This window comes from Bos indicus x Bos taurus, chromosome 8 (assembly GCF_003369695.1).
Source record: "Bos indicus x Bos taurus breed Angus x Brahman F1 hybrid chromosome 8, Bos_hybrid_MaternalHap_v2.0, whole genome shotgun sequence".
Taxonomy (NCBI): Eukaryota; Metazoa; Chordata; class Mammalia; order Artiodactyla; family Bovidae; genus Bos; species Bos indicus x Bos taurus.
In genome coordinates this window covers 77276602-77299232 of record NC_040083.1, presented here as the reverse complement: position 1 = coordinate 77299232, position 22631 = coordinate 77276602, and the positions used below count along the sequence as shown (strand labels likewise).

Here is a 22631-nt window from a genome sequence, read left to right as displayed (position 1 = left end):
TTAGAATGGACTGGTTGGATCTCCTTGCAGTCCAAGGGACTCTCAAGAGTCTTCTCCAACACCACAGTTCAAAAGCATCAATGCTTCGGCGCTCAGCTTTCTTCACAGTCCAAGTCTCACATCCATACACGACCACTGGAAAAACTATAGCCTTGACTAGACGGACCTTTGCTGGCAAAGTAATGTCTCTGCTTTTTAATATGCTGTGTAGGTAGGTTGTAACTTTCCTTCCAAGGAATAAGTGTCTTTTAATTTCATGGCTGCAATCACCATCTGCTTGTGCCTCTTCCAGCCCAGCGTTTCTCATGATGTACTCTGCATAGAAGTTAAATAAGCAGGGTGACAATATACAGCCTTGACGTACTCCTTTTCCTATTTGGAACCCGTCTGTTGTTCCATGTCCAGTTCTAACTGTTGCTTCCTGACCTGCATATAGGTTTCTGAAGAGGCAGGTCGGGTGGTCTGGTATTCCCATCTCTTTCAGAATTTTCCACAGTTTATTGTGATCCACACAGTCAAAGGCTTTGGCATAGTCAATAAAGCAGAAATAGATGTTTTTCTGGAACTCTCTTGCTTTTTTGATGATCCAGAGGATGTTGGCAATTTGATCTCTGGTTCCTCTGCCTTTTCTAAAACCAGCTTGAACATCTGGAAGTTCACGGTTCATGTATTGCTGTAATAACAGATAAATCCCCACATCACAGTGGCCTAAAAGTCTCCTTAAATTCAAAACACATATTTCTGATCAAGCAGCTCTTCTCCAAGGGATGATTCAGATTCTAGCACTTTTCATATTATGGCTCCATCGTCTTCAATATGTAGCTCCCCATTTCTCCCTGGGGGTTATATTCCTTACAGACAACCAAATGGGAAAATAGTATAAAAGATCACCCAGGCAAATCGTGGAAAATGGCACACACTCCATTAGCCTCTGTCTGCATTCTGTTACTCAGAACTCAATAGCATGGCCATACCAGTTGCAAGGAAGGTTGGGATATAAAGTCTGGCTATGTGCTCAGAAGGAAAAGGGAAAGAGTTCGTTGAACAGCTAGCCTGTGTTCACCTCATCAACACATATTGTGCAGAAAAACTAGGAGCATATTATTTGTGAGCTTGTGGTAAGGAAGATTTTCTTAGGCCAAAAATGAAAAAAATGAAAGATTGGCAGACTTGACTTCATAAAGTAGAAAAACGTAACTGTGAAGATACCATAAGCAAAGTATAAAGAACAAATGAGAAACAGGAAGAAAATATTTATAACATATAAAGCAAAAGATAAATATTACAAAATACAAAAGCTATAAATCACCAATAAATATGTGAAAAACTGCTCAATCTCACGAGAACTCAGTGAAATTGTACTTGTAAAACAAGGAAAGGATATTTTTTACCCATCAGATTTGTAAAAAATCTTCAAATGTTTAAAATATCTAGTAATTCCTCTTCTAAAGAAGAGAAATGCTTCCCAAAATGTTCAAAGTGAAAAGAATTTTTCACAGTATCATTTATGTTAATAAAAAATTCAAAACTATATAAATGCTCATAGAGAAAAGAACAACTAAATAAACTTCAATATAATGGAATATTATACAGCAATTTTTTAGGTAGATATGGACACACAAAATGGAAAGTTCTCCAAATGTGTACTAAGTGAAAAAATAAGTTACAGAATAATATACATAGCGTGGTCCTAATTTTGTTGTATACACATGTGATTCCCATGTGAATATTTAAATGTAAATATGTGGAAAATTGGGCTTCCCTGGTGGCTCAGACAGTAAAGAATCCACCTGCAATGAGGGAGACCTGGATTCGATCCCTGGGTTGGGAAAATCCCCTGGAGGAAGGAAACCCACTCCAGTATTCTTAAAATCCCCATGGACAGAGGAGCCTGGCGGGCTACAGTCCATGGGGTTTCAAAGAGTCAGACACGACTGAGCAACCAAGCACATACACAGCATATATATGGAAAATTACATATCCTGAAGGATACACACAAACCTGATAGGTAAATGTTTTTTCCCAAAGGTGGGAAGTGAAATGACAGCACAGGAGGAAAGATTAAAAGGGAATAATTTCTTATATAATTTGTATTCTTTGGATTCCTTTAGAAATATATAATGTACTATTTAGTTTTTTTACTTTAAAAAATATTTTCTTTTATAAACTATACAGAAATACTAAACAAAAAATTTGCTAAAACTAGAGCAATATGACTGAAAATGTTTGTTTATATTTTTATTGTGATATAACTGACATATAACATTAATTTCCAATGTATAACATAGTGATTGATATTTGTATGTTATAAAGTAATTAAAATAAGTCTAGTTAATATCTAACTTCATACTTACTTGAAATTTTTTCTTGTGATGAGAATTTTTTTTAACTTTATCAAAGTATAGTTGATATACAATGTTGTGTTAGTTTCAGCTGTACATCAGTGATTCAGTTAGACACACATATATATTGATATATGTGTATATACATACGTGTGCACACATGCTCAATGACTCACTTGTTTAGATTTAGTTGCTCAGATTCTCAACTACTGAGCCACCTGGAAATCTGTATATACATGAGTTCAGTTCAGTTCAGTCACTCAGTCGTGTCTGACTCTTTGAGACCCCATGGACTGAAGCACGCCAGGCTTCCCTGTGCATCACCAACTCCTGGAGCTTGCTCAAACTCATGTCCATCAAGTCGGTGATGCCATCCAGCCATCTCATTCTCTGTAGCCCCTGTCTCCTGCTTTCAATATTTCCCAGCATCAGGGTCTTTTCCATTGAGTCAGATCTTTGCATCAGGTGGCCAAAGTATTGGAACTTCAATTTCAGTATCAATCCTTCCAATGAATATTCAGGACTGACTTCCTTTAGGATGGACTGGTTAAATCTCCTTGCATTCCAAGGGACTTTCAAGTCTTCTCCAACACCACAATTCAAAAGCATCAATTCTTCAGCGCTCAGCTTTCTTTATAGTCCAACTCTCACATCCATACATGACTACTGGAAAAACCATAGCTTTGACTAGACAGACCTTTGTTTGCAAAGTAATGTCTCTGCTTTATAATATGCTGTCTAGGTTGGTCATAACTTTCTTCCAAGGAGCAAGTGTCTTTTAATTTCATGGCTGCAGTTACCATCTGCAGTGATTTTGGAACTCAAGAAAATAATGTCTGTCGTTGTTTCTATTGTTTCCCCATCTATTTGCCATGAAGTGATGGGATCTGATATTGACCATCTGGTAATGTTCATGAGTAGAGTCATCTATTGTGTTGTTGGAAGAAGGTGTTTGCTATGACCAGTGTGTTCTCTTGGCAAAACTCTGTTAGCTTTGCCCTGCTTCATTTTGTACTCCAAGGCTAAACTTGCCTGTTACTCCAGGTATCTCTTGACTTCCTACTTTTGCATTTCAGTCCCCTATGATGAAAAAGACATCTTTTTTTTGGTGTTAGTTCTAGAAGGTCTTGAATGTCTTCATAGAATTGCTCAACTTCAGCTTCTTTGGCATTGGAGGTTGGGGCATAGACTTGGAAGAAATAATAAAAATTAGAGCAAAAAATCAGTGAAATTGAAAACAGGATACTGCAGATTCTCTGGCAGTCCAGTGGTTAAGATTCCATACTTCCACTGCAGGGGGCATGGACTCAATCCCTGGTCAGGAAACTAAGATTGTGCATGTGGTGAGGCTAAAAGAGAGAGAAAAGAAAAGAAAACATGGTATCAACAGAGAAAATCAATAAAACCAAAGGGTAGTTTTTCAAAAAGATCAGTAAAATTGATAAGCCTCTTGCCAGATTAACTAAGAAAAACAAAGAGAGAGAGGATACAAATTACCAATATTTGATATGCAAACAGGGGCTATTATTTCAGACCCCATGGAAAAGGATATTAAAAGAATCAATAACCTCAGATATGCAGATGACACCACCCTTATGGCAGAAAGTGAAGAGGAACTCAAAAGCCTCTTGATGAAAGTGAAAGTGGAGAGTGAAAAAGTTGGCTTAAAGCTCAACATTCAGAAAACGAAAATCATGGCATCCGGTCCCACCACTTCATGGCAAATAGATGGGGAAACAGGGGAAACAGTGTCAGACTTTATTTTTCTGGGCTCCAAAATCACTACAGATGGTGACTGCAGCCATGAAATTAAAAGATGCTTGCTCCTTGGAAGGAAAGGTATGACCAACCTAGATAGCATATTCAAAAGCAGAGACATTACTTTGCCAACAAAGGTTCGTCTAGTCAAGGCTATGGTTTTTCCAGTGGTCATGTATGGCTGTGAGAGTTGGACTGTGAAGAAGGCTGAGCACCAAAGAATTGATGCTTTTCAACTGTGGTGTTGGAGAAGACTCTTGAGAGTCCCTTGGACTGCAAGGAGATCCAACCAGTCCATTCTGAAGGAGATCAGCCCTGGAATTTCTTTGGAAGGAATGATGCTAAAGCTGAAACTCCAGTACTTTGGCCACCTCATGTGAAGAGTTGACTCATTGGAAAAGAGTCTGATGCTGGGAGGGATTGGGGGCAGGAGGAGAAGGGGACGACAGAGGATGAGATGGCTGGATGGCATCACTGACTCGATGGACGTGACTCTCAGTGAACTCCGGGAGTTGGTGATGGACAGGGAGGCCTGGCATGCTGCTATTCATGGGGTCGCAAAGAGTCGGACATGACTGAGCTACTGATCTGATCTGATCTGATATAAAACTTTATGCAGAAATTTGATAACTTAAATGAAATGGACCAATTGCTTGAAAGATACAATCTGCTAAAGTTCACACAAACAGAAATAGATGATCTGATATGCCTATATGTATTAAAGAAATTGAATCCATAATCAATAAATTTTCAATAAAAGAAAACACCAGGACCACATGGATTCACTAATAAATGCTACCAAACATTTAAGGAAGAAATTATACAACTCTCTGTACTCTCTTTCAGATGATAGAAGCAGAAGGAATACTTCTTAAATCAATCCCTAAGGCCAGCATTACCTTAAAACTAAAGCCAGACAAAGACATTATAAGAAAAAAAAACCACAAGCCAATATCACTCATGAAAACAGATTTTAAAAATCAACAAAATATTAGCAAATCAAATCCAAAAAAGAACAAAAATAATTCTATGCATGCATGCATGCTCAGTTGCTTCAGTCGTGTCCAACTCTTTGTGACACCATGGGCTATAATCCACTAGGCTCCTCTGTCCATGGGATTTTCCAGGCTAAGATACTGGAGTGGGTTGCCATTTCCTCCTCCAAGGGATCTTCCCTACCCAGGGATCAAATGTGTGAGAGCAGGCAGGGCTAACATTTGTTGAATGACCCAATGAGTCAATACGCAAGGGACCTAGAACCAGGCATGGTGTATCATTGATACTCAGTACAGGTTCTGAGTGGATCCCATAGGTTCTGCCTTCAAAAGGCATTCTTGGTCTGTTTGTGTTTCTCCATCTTCACCAACTTTGCCTCATCCAACCCATCACCTCTGGCCTGAGCAACTAACTAGTTTCTAACTGGCTTCCCAATTTCCACACTTGCCCTTATGGCTCATCCTGCCCACAACTGCCAGTCATCTTTGCAAAATGTGGACCGGACTTGTGTCCTTCCCTGCCTAAAACCTTCTGATAGCATCCCATTGCTTGTGGCTATGGCCCCCCAGGTCCTGAATGATTTGACCCCACCCACCCCACTAACCTCTCCTGGGGCTGTTCTGTCACATTGGCCTCCTAGCAGTTGGAAGAACCACTCTCTCCCACTTGACGACCTTGGCCTTAGCAGGTCCCTAGGTCTGGATTGCTTTTCTCCAGATCATCACATGTGGCTCCTTCCATCAATTTAGGGTTCAGCTCAAAGGTGTCACCTCTTTGGAGAGGCCTTCTCTGAACCCCCTGTCTGAAGCAGCCCATCTCCCAGTCTTCTGTTTCACTTACCCAGGCATTTATTGAGCAACTACTAGATGCCAGGAGCTGTTCTAAGTGCCAAGGAAATAGTAGTGAATACATTTGGGGATGTCGCACCTTCCCACATGCCTCTGTAGCTCTCAAAAAAATCTCACACACACAAAAAAAAAACCTCACAGCCTTGTTTGGGAACCTGCTTGTCTTTCTCATCAAGTGCCAAGAGGCCTGGGTCTGAGTCTGTCTTGCTCACTGTGTTCATCCAAGCACACTAGGTGCTGGGTAAACATCTGTTCAAGAAAAGAACAAATCGATGGATGGATGGCAGGCAGGCTGGCCAACTGGGTAGGTATGCAGAGCAGCCAACACATGTTCCGTCTGGCACTTGGCTCTTGCTAAGGCCTCCCTGAGCTCAAATAAAGCTTTCTTCAAAGAAATCTCACTGTCAGCCCCCCAGGTTGACACTGCTGGTATGTCCTGCCCACCTTGCATCACCATCTGACTGTGGTTAAGATAGGCAAGAGGAAGGAGTAAATGCATACCACAATACCAATTCTGATTTGTGGGTTTTTACTCTACACCAAGCAGTTTCTGACACCAGCTGGGAGTCCTACAGGTCAACTCAATTCTAAAATAACTCAATTCTGACACTATCTACCAAACAATATTAATAGCATCAGATTCCACAAGCTGAGAGCTCAGTCCCACAAGACAGCCCCCATTTCAGATGACAGTTCCAAGTCCAGATTGTTACCTGGCCTTTCTAGGTGGCTCAGCGGTAAAGAATCCACTTGCGATGCAGGAGACACAGGTTCGATCCCTCGGTCAGAAATATCCCTTGGAAAAGGAAATAGCAACCTACTCTGGTATTCTTGCCTGGGAAATCCCATGGACAGAGGAGCCTGGCAGGCTACAGTCCACAGGGTAGGACATGACTTAGTGACTAAACAGCACTGTTACCTGTGCTTCTGACCAACTGTCTATAAATCAGTTTCCCATGCCTTCTCCCTTGGATTTTATTAATTTGCTAAAGTAGCTCACAGACTTTAAGAAGTTTACTAACTATATTACCAGTTTATTACAAAAGATAAAACTCAGAAACAGCCAGATGGATGACATACATAGGGCAAGGTATGGGAAAGGGACAAAGCACTTCCACTCTCTCTGAGCACACCACTCTTCCTGAGTCTCCACATGTTCAACAACTCAGAAGCCCTCCAGACACTGTCATTCTGGGTTTTATGGAGGCTTCATTACACATACATGGTTGATCAAATCATTGGCCATTGGTGATTGAACTCAATCTCCAGGCCCTGTCTCCTACCCAGAAATCTAGAGGGTGGGACTGAAAGTTTCAAGCCTCTGATCACATGGTTGCTTTCCTGGGCAATAAGCCCCATACTTAGGTGCTTTCCAAATGTCACTTCATCAACAAAACAAAAGACATATTTTCCATTCTCATCACCTAGGAAATTCTGAAGGTTTTAGGATTTCTGTGCCAGAGCAGGGACTAGGACCAAATATATATATTCCTTATAAATCATAACATCACAATGCTATGCTATGCTAAGTCACTTCAGTCGTGTCGGACTCTGTGCAACCCCATGAACGGTAGCCCACCAGGCTCCCCGTCCCTGGGATTCTCCAGGCAAGAACACTGGAGTGGGTTGCCATTTCCTTCTCCAGTGCATGAAAGTGAAAAGTGAAAGTGAAGTTGCTCAGTCATGTCCGACTCCTAGCGACCCCATGGACTGCAACCTACCAGGCTCCTCCATCGATGGGATTTTCCAGGCAAGAGTACTGGAGTGGGGTGCCATTGCCTTCTCCAAACATCACAAAAACCAAGTGGAATTTATCCCACTTATGCAAGTCTGATCCAACATTTGAAAACCAATTAATGTAATCCATCACATCAACAGACTAAAACAAAAAAAGAGAGAGAGAAATCATTTGACTATACCAATAGATACCTGCCTCCTGAGAAATCTGTATGTAGGTCAAGAAGCAATAGTTAGAACTACACATGGAACAACAGACTGATTCAAAATTGGGAAAGGAGAACATCAAGACTGTATATTGTCACCCTGCTTATTTAACGTATATGCAGAGTACATCATGTGAAATGATAGGCTGGATGAAGCACAAGCCGGAATCAAGATTGCCAGGAGAAATATCAATAACCTCAGATATGCAGATGACACCACTCTTACAGCAGAAAGCGAAGAAGAACTAGAGAGCCTCTTGATGAAAGTGAAAGAGGAGAGTGAAAAAGCTGGCTTAAAACTCAACATTCAGAAAACTAAGATCATGGCATCTGGTCCCATCACTTCATGGCAAATAGACGGGGAAACAATGGAAACAGTGACAGACCTGACTTTCTTGGGCTCCAAAATCACTGCAGATGGTGGCTGCAGCCATGAAATTAAGACTCGTTTCCTTGGAAGAAAAGCTATGACCAATCTAGACAGCATATTGAAAAGCAGAGACATTACTTTGCCAACTAAGGTCCGTCTAGTCAAAGCTATGGTTTTTCCAGTAGACATGTATGGATGTGAGAGTTGGACTATAAAGAAAGCTGAGTGCTGAAGAATTGATGCTTTTGAACTGTGGTGTTGGAGAAGACTCTTAAGAATCCCTTGGACTGCAAGGAGATCCATCCGGTCCATCCTAAAGGAGATCAGTCCTGAGTGTTCATTTGAAGGACTGATGCTGAAGCTGAAACTCCAATACTTTGGAGAACTGACTCATTTGAAAAGACCCTGATGCTAGGAAAGATCGAAGGCGGGAGGAGAAGGGGATGCCAGAGGATGAGATGGTTGGATGGCATCACCGACTTGATGGACATGAGTTTGAGCAAGCTCCGGGAGTTGGTGATGGACAGGGAAGCCTAGCGTGCTGCAGTCCATGGGGCTGCAAAGAGTCAGACATGACTGAGCAACTGAACTGAACTAAAGAAAAAGCATTTAACAAATTCCAACACCCACTCATGACAAAAAGCCTCAATAAACTAGGAACAGAGGAAAACTTCCTCAATTGGATGAAATTATCTGTTAAAAATAAACAAACAAAAAACACTACACTTAACATCATACTTCATGGCGAGAAACTCAAAGCTTTCCCACTAAGATCAGACAAGACAAAAGTGTCCCCTCACACCACTTCTTTTCAACATTGTGCTGAATGTCCTTGCTAATACAATAAGACAGGAAAAGGAAGTAAAGGGAATACAGATTGGAAAGAAAGACAAAAACTGTCTTTGTTACAGATGACAAGATTATCTAGAAGCTCTGAAGAGATCAATCAAGAACTCCTGGAATGAGTGATTACAGCAGGGCTACAGGACACAAAATTAATGAGTCACTTTGCTACATACTAAACAACCAGTAGGGCTTCCCTGGTGGCTCAGAGGGTAAAGTGTCTGCCTGCAATGCAGGAGCAGAGAAGGCAATGGCACCCCACTCCAGTACTCTTGCCTGGAAAATCCCATGGATGGAGGAGCCTGGTAGGCTGCAGTCCATGGGGTCGCCAAGAGTCGGACACAACTGAGCAACTTCACTTTCACTTTTTACTTTCATAGATTGGAGAAGGAAATGGCAACCACTCCAGTATTCTTGCCTGGAAAACCCCATGGATGGAAAAGCCTTGTAGACTACAGTCCATGGGGTCCCAAAGAGTTGGACACAGCTGAGCGACTTCACTTTCAAACAACCAGTAAGTATAATTTGAACTTAAAAACACAATACCATTAACATTAGCATGCCTAAAGTGAAATTTTTAGGTAAAACCTAACAAAATATACATAGGATCTATATGAGAAAAAATACAAAATTCTAATGAATAAAAGCAAAGAACTAAATAAATAAAAAGAGAGACAGTCCATGTTCATGGGTGAAAGTGATGTCGCTCAGTCGTGTCCGACTCTTTGCGACCCCATGGACTGTAGCCTATCAGGTTCCTCCATCCATGAGATTTTCCAGGCAAGAGTGCTGGAGTGGATTGCCATTTCCTTCTCTAGGGGATCTTCCCGACCCAGGAATCGAACCTGGGTCTCCTGCATTGCGGGCAGACGCTTTACCGTCTGAGCCACCAGGGAAGCCCTGGTGTTCATGGGTAGGAAGACAATATTGTCAGGATATCAGTTCTTCCCAATCTAAATTACAGACTCAATGCAAACCTAATCAAATCCCAGAAATTTATTTTATGGATGTCAAAAACTGATTCTAAAGTTTATATGGAGAGGCAAAAGACCAGAATAGCCAACACAATATTGAAGAAGAGCAAAATTGGAGGACTAATGCTACTCAACTTCAAGACTTATTATAAAACTATAGTAATCAAAACAGTGTGGAATCGGCAAAAAAAAAAAACACAAATAGATCAATGGAACAAAGTAGGGAGTCCCAGAATAGGACCACATAAACATAGTCAACTAATCTTTGAGAATGGAGCAATACAATGAAGCAGAGAAAACCTTTTCAACAACTATGTATCTCAGAGGATTTGATGAAGGTTTTATAACAGAGGTTCAAAGGTGGGGTCTCTGATAAGATTAGGGTATGAGCAGGGCTTGTAGTCCTTTAATCTCAGGTGGTCTGGATCTCAATCTTCATGAGCTTCTCTGGTCCCTTTCATCTTATTCTTGCCTGGAGAACCCCAGGGACAGAGGAGCTTGGTGGGCTACAGTCCACAGGGTCGCAAAGAGTCCAACACGACTGAGCGACTTCATTTTCACTTTCACTTTCACTTTCACTTTCAGGTGGTTTCTTGGCTGCTTCTCCCTTGATTAGCAACTGTTGGAATCCACCCTTTTGAACTCAGGGAAGGTCATGGAAGCTGGAGTCTTACCTACAAGAAACGGGGGAGAGAAAGGGCTCTGTGCCTGGGAGCCCCACAGGGCCCTACTCAGTTTCACACTCTTCACAAAAAATTAACTCAAAGGATCATAGACCTAAAATTTAAATGCAAAACTCTAAAAGTCTTAGACAATAATATAGGAGAAAACCTAAATGACCTTTGGTACAGTGATGCAGTTTTGGATATAACATCATAGGCATGATCCACAAAAGAAATAATTGCAAAAGATTTCAAGAGAATGAGAAGACTAGCCAAAGGCTGGGAGAAAATATTTACAAAAGACATTTCTGATAAAGGATTTCTACCCAAAATATACGAAGAACTCTTAAAACTCAACAATAAGAAAACAACTCAATTCTAAAATGAGCCTAAGAGCTTAACAGACACCTCACCAAAGAAGATATACAGATGAAAAATAAACATATGAAGACATTCCACATCATATATTATTAGGGGAAATGCAGAAGTAAACAACAATGATATACTACTACGTACATGTTAGAATGGCTAAAATTTGGAACACAGAGAACACTAAATGCTGGTCAGTTTGTAGAGCAATGGGAACTGTCACAAATTGCTGGTGGGAATGCCAAATGGTAAGCCACTGTGAAAGACAGGTGGTTTCTTACAAAACTACACATACTTTTACCATATGATCCAGCAATCACACTCCTTGGTATTTACCCACATAAAAACTTGCACGTGAATGTTTATAGCAGCTTTATGCATAATTGCCAAAACTCGGAAGCAGCCAAAATGTTCTTTAGTAGGTAACTGGATGAACTGCGGTACATCCAGACAATGGAATTCTTTCCAGTGCTAAAAGAAGTAAGCAACTGAGTCACAGAAAGAAATGGAGCAAAATTAAATACATGTTACTAAGTGAAAGAACCCAATCTGAAAAGGCTATATACTGCATGATTCCAACTCTATATGATATTTTGGAAAAGGCAAAACTATGGAAATAGTAAAAAGATCAGGGGTTGGAGGAAGGGAGGGATGAATAGGCAGAGCACAGAGGATTTTAGGGCAGTAAACCTACTCTGTATGATATTATAATAGCGGATACATCAAACCCATAGAATATGCAACACCAAGAATGAACCCTAATGTAAACTAGGGATGTTGGGTGATAATGGTAACAAATGTACTACTTGGGTACTGGGGAAGGTTATGTGTATGTGGGGGCAGGGAGTTTATGGAAAATCTCTCTACATGCCCCTCAATTTTGCTGTCAACCTAAACTGCTCAAAAAATAAAGGTTTAAAGAAAAATGATCAAATTCAAATATGTATATATATATATATATATATATATATATACACACATAACTTGCATACATATTTTTCAAAAGATAAAAGGCAGATTGGGAAAAATATTTGTAACATGTTAAATGTGATTAATATCATTCATATCAAAGTACATCTATACATCAATAAAAAAGAAACACAATAGAAAAATCAGTAATAGATTAGAATGCAATCTCACAATATAAGAAGTATAAATGGAAAATAAATATGATACATGAAAAAATAGTTCCATGAATAATAAGAAAAATGACTTCCCAAGTTGTCTCCCCACACCTACTGTCCAACTGCCTGACTGAAATTTAAGAGGATAACAAGTCACCAAGGACTCCAGAGGAGGAGATGGAAGCTTGGGGCCATCAGAAGATGTTTAAAGAAATGGTCTCCAAAGATCTTAGGATTTATGAAGGTGAGAAGAAGCAGCTAGCAGCAGCTTCAGGAGTAAGCTATCAGAGAGGGCAGGGGCTAACAAGATGAGCTCTTTAAAAAAAAAAAAAGATGAGCCCTTGTATGTTAGCTAATATTTCTGGCTTCATTTTGTTGATTCTACCCTTGTTGTTCTTTCTTTTTCACTCCTGGTTTGGTTTTCATAGGCCACTTTATGGTATCTTATTAATCTTATAAACTGCCTTACATATTTGCAACATTTTTAGAATGGTCAATCTAATCAATTTAGAATGTAGAATAAAATGAATGAATAATTTACTCATCAAATGGTGAAATGAATGAGTGGTTGAATAAAAAATGCGACCGAAGAGAAATTTCCTCAAAGTGATTTGGTAGAACAGAAATGCCAGAGAGTCTGAGAAAGAACCACTTTAGCATTACTGGACAATAAGCAAGACCGCAGATCTCGAGAGAAAAGGATGCATGAGGATTAAGAGATATACCAGATTGCTGAAAGGAGCACTGGCCCTGTGTCAGCAGAACTCATAGCCCTGTTAAAATATATATTGTGTATATAAGTGTAGAAAAAGTATAAGTTATAGTTAGCATAGGGATTCCCAGGTGGTGCAAGTGGTAAAGAATCTGCCTGACAATGCAGGAGACTCAGGATACATGGGTTCGATCCCTGGGTTGAGAAGATCCCCGGAGTAGGAAAATGGCAACCCACTCTGATATTCTTGCCTGGGAAATCCCATGGACAGAGGAATGTGGCAGGTACAATCCATGGGGCTGCAGAGAGTCAGACAAGACTGAGTGACTAAGCACACATGCACACGTAGTTAGGATAAGTTAACTGCTATAGTGAATAAGCTCCCAAATATATAATGGCTCAAACTCAACAGAATTTTGTTTCTTACTCATGAAACAGCACTGAACAAGTGAGCAAGTTGGCCAAACAGTCATTCAGGGAGTCCAAGCTGATGGAGGTGCTGCAGCATTCAACAGAGGCTTCCAAGTTTGTTCTAGAATCAACTCAGTCTAACCAGCCAGAAAGGGAAGAAGCATGGAACTTGCAAGAGGTTTAGATGAAGCACTGTGGAAACCAATTTCAGATAAAACTCAGGCATGTGACCACACCTAACTACAAAGGAGGCAGGGAAACATAGTCTAGCTCTGTGCCCAGAATGAAGAGGAGAATGTGGATTTGGGTGAGTCCCTAGTATTTCCTGTCACAGATCATTAGCAAGCCTAAAAAGTCAGATTTGAATACGGAACCTCAATAAATCCTGAGCTCCACATTGTGGTTCCTCTTCTCAGGAGACTGGGAACATGTGTCAAACAGCTGTTCAAGAGTTACTTTAGTAATAAAGTCTGGATGAGAATTCTACCTCCTGAAATTCTACTACTGGGAGCTTTTTCAGGGAACTTCTCCCAGCCCAGTTGCTCTTGTTGTTTGCTAAATTGAGTCTGACTCTTTGCGATCCCCTGGACTGTAGCATGTCAGGCTTCCCTGTCCTTCACTATCTTTCAGAGTTTGCTCAAACTCATGTCTCACTGGGGCTTCCCAGGTGGCGCTAGTGGTAAAGAACCCACCTGTCAATGCAGGAGATGTAAGAGACACGGGTCTGATACCTGGGCCAGGAAGATCCCCTGGGGGAGAGCAGAGCAACCTACTCCAGTTTTCCTGCCTGAAGAATCCCATGGACAGAGGAGCCTGGGCAGGCTGCAGTCCATAGGGTCACACAGAGTAGGAAATGACGGAAGCGACTCATCAGGCAAGCATGCATGTCCATTGAGTTGGTGATGCCACCCAACCACCTCAATCTCTGTTATCCACTTCTCCTCCTGCCCTCAGCCCAGTATAGAAACACAAGGAAAGCCCATCCCTACCATGATGAAAGTGAAAGAGGAGAGTGAAAAAGTTGGCTTAAAACTCAACATTCAGAAAACTAAGATCATGGCATCTGGTCCATCACTTCATGGCAAATAAATGCGGAAACAATGGAACAGTGACAGACTTTATTTTCTTGGGCTCCAAAATCACTGCAGATGGTGGCTGCAGCCATGAAATTAAGACTCGTTTCCTTGGAAGAAAAGCTATGACCAATCTAGACAGCATATTGAAAAGCAGAGACATTACTTTGCCAACTAAGGTCCGTCTAGTCAAAGCTATGGTTTTTCCAGTAGACATGTATGGATGTGAGAGTTGGACTATAAAGAAAGCTGAGTGCTGAAGAATTGATGCTTTTGAACTGTGGTGTTGGAGAAGACTCTTAAGAATCCCTTGGACTGCAAGGAGATCCATCCGGTCCATCCTAAAGGAGATCAGTCCTGAGTGTTCATTTGAAGGACTGATGCTGAAGCTGAAACTCCAATACTTTGGAGAACTGACTCATTTGAAAAGACCCTGATGCTAGGAAAGATCGAAGGCGGGAGGAGAAGGGGATGCCAGAGGATGAGATGGTTGGATGGCATCACCGACTTGATGGACATGAGTTTGAGCAAGCTCCGGGAGTTGGTGATGGACAGGGAAGCCTAGCGTGCTGCAGTCCATGGGGCTGCAAAGAGTCAGACATGACTGAGCAACTGAACTGAACTAAAGAAAAAGCATTTAACAAATTCCAACACCCACTCATGACAAAAAGCCTCAATAAACTAGGAACAGAGGAAAACTTCCTCAATTGGATGAAATTATCTGTTAAAAATAAACAAACAAAAAACACTACACTTAACATCATACTTCATGGCGAGAAACTCAAAGCTTTCCCACTAAGATCAGACAAGACAAAAGTGTCCCCTCACACCACTTCTTTTCAACATTGTGCTGAATGTCCTTGCTAATACAATAAGACAGGAAAAGGAAGTAAAGGGAATACAGATTGGAAAGAAAGACAAAAACTGTCTTTGTTACAGATGACAAGATTATCTAGAAGCTCTGAAGAGATCAATCAAGAACTCCTGGAATGAGTGATTACAGCAGGGCTACAGGACACAAAATTAATGAGTCACTTTGCTACATACTAAACAACCAGTAGGGCTTCCCTGGTGGCTCAGAGGGTAAAGTGTCTGCCTGCAATGCAGGAGCAGAGAAGGCAATGGCACCCCACTCCAGTACTCTTGCCTGGAAAATCCCATGGATGGAGGAGCCTGGTAGGCTGCAGTCCATGGGGTCGCCAAGAGTCGGACACAACTGAGCAACTTCACTTTCACTTTTTACTTTCATAGATTGGAGAAGGAAATGGCAACCACTCCAGTATTCTTGCCTGGAAAACCCCATGGATGGAAAAGCCTTGTAGACTACAGTCCATGGGGTCCCAAAGAGTTGGACACAGCTGAGCGACTTCACTTTCAAACAACCAGTAAGTATAATTTGAACTTAAAAACACAATACCATTAACATTAGCATGCCTAAAGTGAAATTTTTAGGTAAAACCTAACAAAATATACATAGGATCTATATGAGAAAAAATACAAAATTCTAATGAATAAAAGCAAAGAACTAAATAAATAAAAAGAGAGACAGTCCATGTTCATGGGTGAAAGTGATGTCGCTCAGTCGTGTCCGACTCTTTGCGACCCCATGGACTGTAGCCTATCAGGTTCCTCCATCCATGAGATTTTCCAGGCAAGAGTGCTGGAGTGGATTGCCATTTCCTTCTCTAGGGGATCTTCCCGACCCAGGAATCGAACCTGGGTCTCCTGCATTGCGGGCAGACGCTTTACCGTCTGAGCCACCAGGGAAGCCCTGGTGTTCATGGGTAGGAAGACAATATTGTCAGGATATCAGTTCTTCCCAATCTAAATTACAGACTCAATGCAAACCTAATCAAATCCCAGAAATTTATTTTATGGATGTCAAAAACTGATTCTAAAGTTTATATGGAGAGGCAAAAGACCAGAATAGCCAACACAATATTGAAGAAGAGCAAAATTGGAGGACTAATGCTACTCAACTTCAAGACTTATTATAAAACTATAGTAATCAAAACAGTGTGGAATCGGCAAAAAAAAAAAACACAAATAGATCAATGGAACAAAGTAGGGAGTCCCAGAATAGGACCACATAAACATAGTCAACTAATCTTTGAGAATGGAGCAATACAATGAAGCAGAGAAAACCTTTTCAACAACTATGTATCTCAGAGGATTTGATGAAGGTTTTATAACAGAGGTTCAAAGGTGGGGTCTCTGATAAGATTAGGGTATGAGCAGGGCTTGTAGTCCTTTAATCTCAGGTGGTCTGGATCTCAATCTTCATGAGCTTCTCTGGTCCCTTTCATCTTATTCTTGCCTGGAGAACCCCAGGGACAGAGGAGCTTGGTGGGCTACAGTCCACAGGGTCGCAAAGAGTCCAACACGACTGAGCGACTTCATTTTCACTTTCACTTTCACTTTCACTTTCAGGTGGTTTCTTGGCTGCTTCTCCCTTGATTAGCAACTGTTGGAATCCACCCTTTTGAACTCAGGGAAGGTCATGGAAGCTGGAGTCTTACCTACAAGAAACGGGGGAGAGAAAGGGCTCTGTGCCTGGGAGCCCCACAGGGCCCTACTCAGTTTCACACTCTTCACAAAAAATTAACTCAAAGGATCATAGACCTAAAATTTAAATGCAAAACTCTAAAAGTCTTAGACAATAATATAGGAGAAAACCTAAATGACCTTTGGTACAGTGATGCAGTTTTGGATATAACATCATAGGCATGATCCACAAAAGAAATAATTGCAAAAGATTTCAAGAGAATGAGAAGACTAGCCAAAGGCTGGGAGAAAATATTTACAAAAGACATTTCTGATAAAGGATTTCTACCCAAAATATACGAAGAACTCTTAAAACTCAACAATAAGAAAACAACTCAATTCTAAAATGAGCCTAAGAGCTTAACAGACACCTCACCAAAGAAGATATACAGATGAAAAATAAACATATGAAGACATTCCACATCATATATTATTAGGGGAAATGCAGAAGTAAACAACAATGATATACTACTACGTACATGTTAGAATGGCTAAAATTTGGAACACAGAGAACACTAAATGCTGGTCAGTTTGTAGAGCAATGGGAACTGTCACAAATTGCTGGTGGGAATGCCAAATGGTAAGCCACTGTGAAAGACAGGTGGTTTCTTACAAAACTACACATACTTTTACCATATGATCCAGCAATCACACTCCTTGGTATTTACCCACATAAAAACTTGCACGTGAATGTTTATAGCAGCTTTATGCATAATTGCCAAAACTCGGAAGCAGCCAAAATGTTCTTTAGTAGGTAACTGGATGAACTGCGGTACATCCAGACAATGGAATTCTTTCCAGTGCTAAAAGAAGTAAGCAACTGAGTCACAGAAAGAAATGGAGCAAAATTAAATACATGTTACTAAGTGAAAGAACCCAATCTGAAAAGGCTATATACTGCATGATTCCAACTCTATATGATATTTTGGAAAAGGCAAAACTATGGAAATAGTAAAAAGATCAGGGGTTGGAGGAAGGGAGGGATGAATAGGCAGAGCACAGAGGATTTTAGGGCAGTAAACCTACTCTGTATGATATTATAATAGCGGATACATCAAACCCATAGAATATGCAACACCAAGAATGAACCCTAATGTAAACTAGGGATGTTGGGTGATAATGGTAACAAATGTACTACTTGGGTACTGGGGAAGGTTATGTGTATGTGGGGGCAGGGAGTTTATGGAAAATCTCTCTACATGCCCCTCAATTTTGCTGTCAACCTAAACTGCTCAAAAAATAAAGGTTTAAAGAAAAATGATCAAATTCAAATATGTATATATATATATATATATATATATATACACACATAACTTGCATACATATTTTTCAAAAGATAAAAGGCAGATTGGGAAAAATATTTGTAACATGTTAAATGTGATTAATATCATTCATATCAAAGTACATCTATACATCAATAAAAAAGAAACACAATAGAAAAATCAGTAATAGATTAGAATGCAATCTCACAATATAAGAAGTATAAATGGAAAATAAATATGATACATGAAAAAATAGTTCCATGAATAATAAGAAAAATGACTTCCCAAGTTGTCTCCCCACACCTACTGTCCAACTGCCTGACTGAAATTTAAGAGGATAACAAGTCACCAAGGACTCCAGAGGAGGAGATGGAAGCTTGGGGCCATCAGAAGATGTTTAAAGAAATGGTCTCCAAAGATCTTAGGATTTATGAAGGTGAGAAGAAGCAGCTAGCAGCAGCTTCAGGAGTAAGCTATCAGAGAGGGCAGGGGCTAACAAGATGAGCTCTTTAAAAAAAAAAAAAGATGAGCCCTTGTATGTTAGCTAATATTTCTGGCTTCATTTTGTTGATTCTACCCTTGTTGTTCTTTCTTTTTCACTCCTGGTTTGGTTTTCATAGGCCACTTTATGGTATCTTATTAATCTTATAAACTGCCTTACATATTTGCAACATTTTTAGAATGGTCAATCTAATCAATTTAGAATGTAGAATAAAATGAATGAATAATTTACTCATCAAATGGTGAAATGAATGAGTGGTTGAATAAAAAATGCGACCGAAGAGAAATTTCCTCAAAGTGATTTGGTAGAACAGAAATGCCAGAGAGTCTGAGAAAGAACCACTTTAGCATTACTGGACAATAAGCAAGACCGCAGATCTCGAGAGAAAAGGATGCATGAGGATTAAGAGATATACCAGATTGCTGAAAGGAGCACTGGCCCTGTGTCAGCAGAACTCATAGCCCTGTTAAAATATATATTGTGTATATAAGTGTAGAAAAAGTATAAGTTATAGTTAGCATAGGGATTCCCAGGTGGTGCAAGTGGTAAAGAATCTGCCTGACAATGCAGGAGACTCAGGATACATGGGTTCGATCCCTGGGTTGAGAAGATCCCCGGAGTAGGAAAATGGCAACCCACTCTGATATTCTTGCCTGGGAAATCCCATGGACAGAGGAATGTGGCAGGTACAATCCATGGGGCTGCAGAGAGTCAGACAAGACTGAGTGACTAAGCACACATGCACACGTAGTTAGGATAAGTTAACTGCTATAGTGAATAAGCTCCCAAATATATAATGGCTCAAACTCAACAGAATTTTGTTTCTTACTCATGAAACAGCACTGAACAAGTGAGCAAGTTGGCCAAACAGTCATTCAGGGAGTCCAAGCTGATGGAGGTGCTGCAGCATTCAACAGAGGCTTCCAAGTTTGTTCTAGAATCAACTCAGTCTAACCAGCCAGAAAGGGAAGAAGCATGGAACTTGCAAGAGGTTTAGATGAAGCACTGTGGAAACCAATTTCAGATAAAACTCAGGCATGTGACCACACCTAACTACAAAGGAGGCAGGGAAACATAGTCTAGCTCTGTGCCCAGAATGAAGAGGAGAATGTGGATTTGGGTGAGTCCCTAGTATTTCCTGTCACAGATCATTAGCAAGCCTAAAAAGTCAGATTTGAATACGGAACCTCAATAAATCCTGAGCTCCACATTGTGGTTCCTCTTCTCAGGAGACTGGGAACATGTGTCAAACAGCTGTTCAAGAGTTACTTTAGTAATAAAGTCTGGATGAGAATTCTACCTCCTGAAATTCTACTACTGGGAGCTTTTTCAGGGAACTTCTCCCAGCCCAGTTGCTCTTGTTGTTTGCTAAATTGAGTCTGACTCTTTGCGATCCCCTGGACTGTAGCATGTCAGGCTTCCCTGTCCTTCACTATCTTTCAGAGTTTGCTCAAACTCATGTCTCACTGGGGCTTCCCAGGTGGCGCTAGTGGTAAAGAACCCACCTGTCAATGCAGGAGATGTAAGAGACACGGGTCTGATACCTGGGCCAGGAAGATCCCCTGGGGGAGAGCAGAGCAACCTACTCCAGTTTTCCTGCCTGAAGAATCCCATGGACAGAGGAGCCTGGGCAGGCTGCAGTCCATAGGGTCACACAGAGTAGGAAATGACGGAAGCGACTCATCAGGCAAGCATGCATGTCCATTGAGTTGGTGATGCCACCCAACCACCTCAATCTCTGTTATCCACTTCTCCTCCTGCCCTCAGCCCAGTATAGAAACACAAGGAAAGCCCATCCCTACCATGATGAAAGTGAAAGAGGAGAGTGAAAAAGTTGGCTTAAAACTCAACATTCAGAAAACTAAGATCATGGCATCTGGTCCATCACTTCATGGCAAATAAATGCGGAAACAATGGAACAGTGACAGACTTTATTTTCTTGGGCTCCAAAATCACTGCAGATGGTGGCTGCAGCCATGAAATTAAGACTCGTTTCCTTGGAAGAAAAGCTATGACCAATCTAGACAGCATATTGAAAAGCAGAGACATTACTTTGCCAACTAAGGTCCGTCTAGTCAAAGCTATGGTTTTTCCAGTAGACATGTATGGATGTGAGAGTTGGACTATAAAGAAAGCTGAGTGCTGAAGAATTGATGCTTTTGAACTGTGGTGTTGGAGAAGACTCTTAAGAATCCCTTGGACTGCAAGGAGATCCATCCGGTCCATCCTAAAGGAGATCAGTCCTGAGTGTTCATTTGAAGGACTGATGCTGAAGCTGAAACTCCAATACTTTGGAGAACTGACTCATTTGAAAAGACCCTGATGCTAGGAAAGATCGAAGGCGGGAGGAGAAGGGGATGCCAGAGGATGAGATGGTTGGATGGCATCACCGACTTGATGGACATGAGTTTGAGCAAGCTCCGGGAGTTGGTGATGGACAGGGAAGCCTAGCGTGCTGCAGTCCATGGGGCTGCAAAGAGTCAGACATGACTGAGCAACTGAACTGAACTAAAGAAAAAGCATTTAACAAATTCCAACACCCACTCATGACAAAAAGCCTCAATAAACTAGGAACAGAGGAAAACTTCCTCAATTGGATGAAATTATCTGTTAAAAATAAACAAACAAAAAACACTACACTTAACATCATACTTCATGGCGAGAAACTCAAAGCTTTCCCACTAAGATCAGACAAGACAAAAGTGTCCCCTCACACCACTTCTTTTCAACATTGTGCTGAATGTCCTTGCTAATACAATAAGACAGGAAAAGGAAGTAAAGGGAATACAGATTGGAAAGAAAGACAAAAACTGTCTTTGTTACAGATGACAAGATTATCTAGAAGCTCTGAAGAGATCAATCAAGAACTCCTGGAATGAGTGATTACAGCAGGGCTACAGGACACAAAATTAATGAGTCACTTTGCTACATACTAAACAACCAGTAGGCTTCCCTGGTGGCTCAGAGGGTAAAGTGTCTGCCTGCAATGCAGGAGCAGAGAAGGCAATGGCACCCCACTCCAGTACTCTTGCCTGGAAAATCCCATGGATGGAGGAGCCTGGTAGGCTGCAGTCCATGGGGTCGCCAAGAGTCGGACACAACTGAGCAACTTCACTTTCACTTTTTACTTTCATAGATTGGAGAAGGAAATGGCAACCACTCCAGTATTCTTGCCTGGAAAACCCCATGGATGGAAAAGCCTTGTAGACTACAGTCCATGGGTCCCAAAGAGTTGGACACAGCTGAGCGACTTCACTTTCAAACAACCAGTAAGTATAATTTGAACTTAAAAACACAATACCATTAACATTAGCATGCCTAAAGTGAAATTTTTAGGTAAAACCTAACAAAATATACATAGGATCTATATGAGAAAAAATACAAAATTCTAATGAATAAAAGCAAAGAACTAAATAAATAAAAAGAGAGACAGTCCATGTTCATGGGTGAAAGTGATGTCGCTCAGTCGTGTCCGACTCTTTGCGACCCCATGGACTGTAGCCTATCAGGTTCCTCCATCCATGAGATTTTCCAGGCAAGAGTGCTGGAGTGGATTGCCATTTCCTTCTCTAGGGGATCTTCCCGACCCAGGAATCGAACCTGGGTCTCCTGCATTGCGGGCAGACGCTTTACCGTCTGAGCCACCAGGGAAGCCCTGGTGTTCATGGGTAGGAAGACAATATTGTCAGGATATCAGTTCTTCCCAATCTAAATTACAGACTCAATGCAAACCTAATCAAATCCCAGAAATTTATTTTATGGATGTCAAAAACTGATTCTAAAGTTTATATGGAGAGGCAAAAGACCAGAATAGCCAACACAATATTGAAGAAGAGCAAAATTGGAGGACTAATGCTACTCAACTTCAAGACTTATTATAAAACTATAGTAATCAAAA

General features: G+C 40.9%; 3 non-coding genes across 3 annotated transcripts; all 3 read right to left on the bottom strand.

Annotated features, from left to right (window-relative positions):
* Positions 1–9924: 9924 nt before the first annotated feature.
* Positions 9925–9996, bottom strand: TRNAC-GCA. Its single transcript has one exon. It is a non-coding gene; the product is annotated as a tRNA-Cys (tRNA).
* Positions 9997–16120: 6124 nt separating this feature from the next.
* TRNAC-GCA lies at positions 16121–16192 on the bottom strand. The gene has a single exon. It is a non-coding gene; the product is annotated as a tRNA-Cys (tRNA).
* A 6120-nt stretch (positions 16193–22312) lies between these two features.
* TRNAC-GCA lies at positions 22313–22384 on the bottom strand. Its single transcript has one exon. It is a non-coding gene; the product is annotated as a tRNA-Cys (tRNA).
* Between the last annotated feature and the right edge of the window lie 247 nt (positions 22385–22631).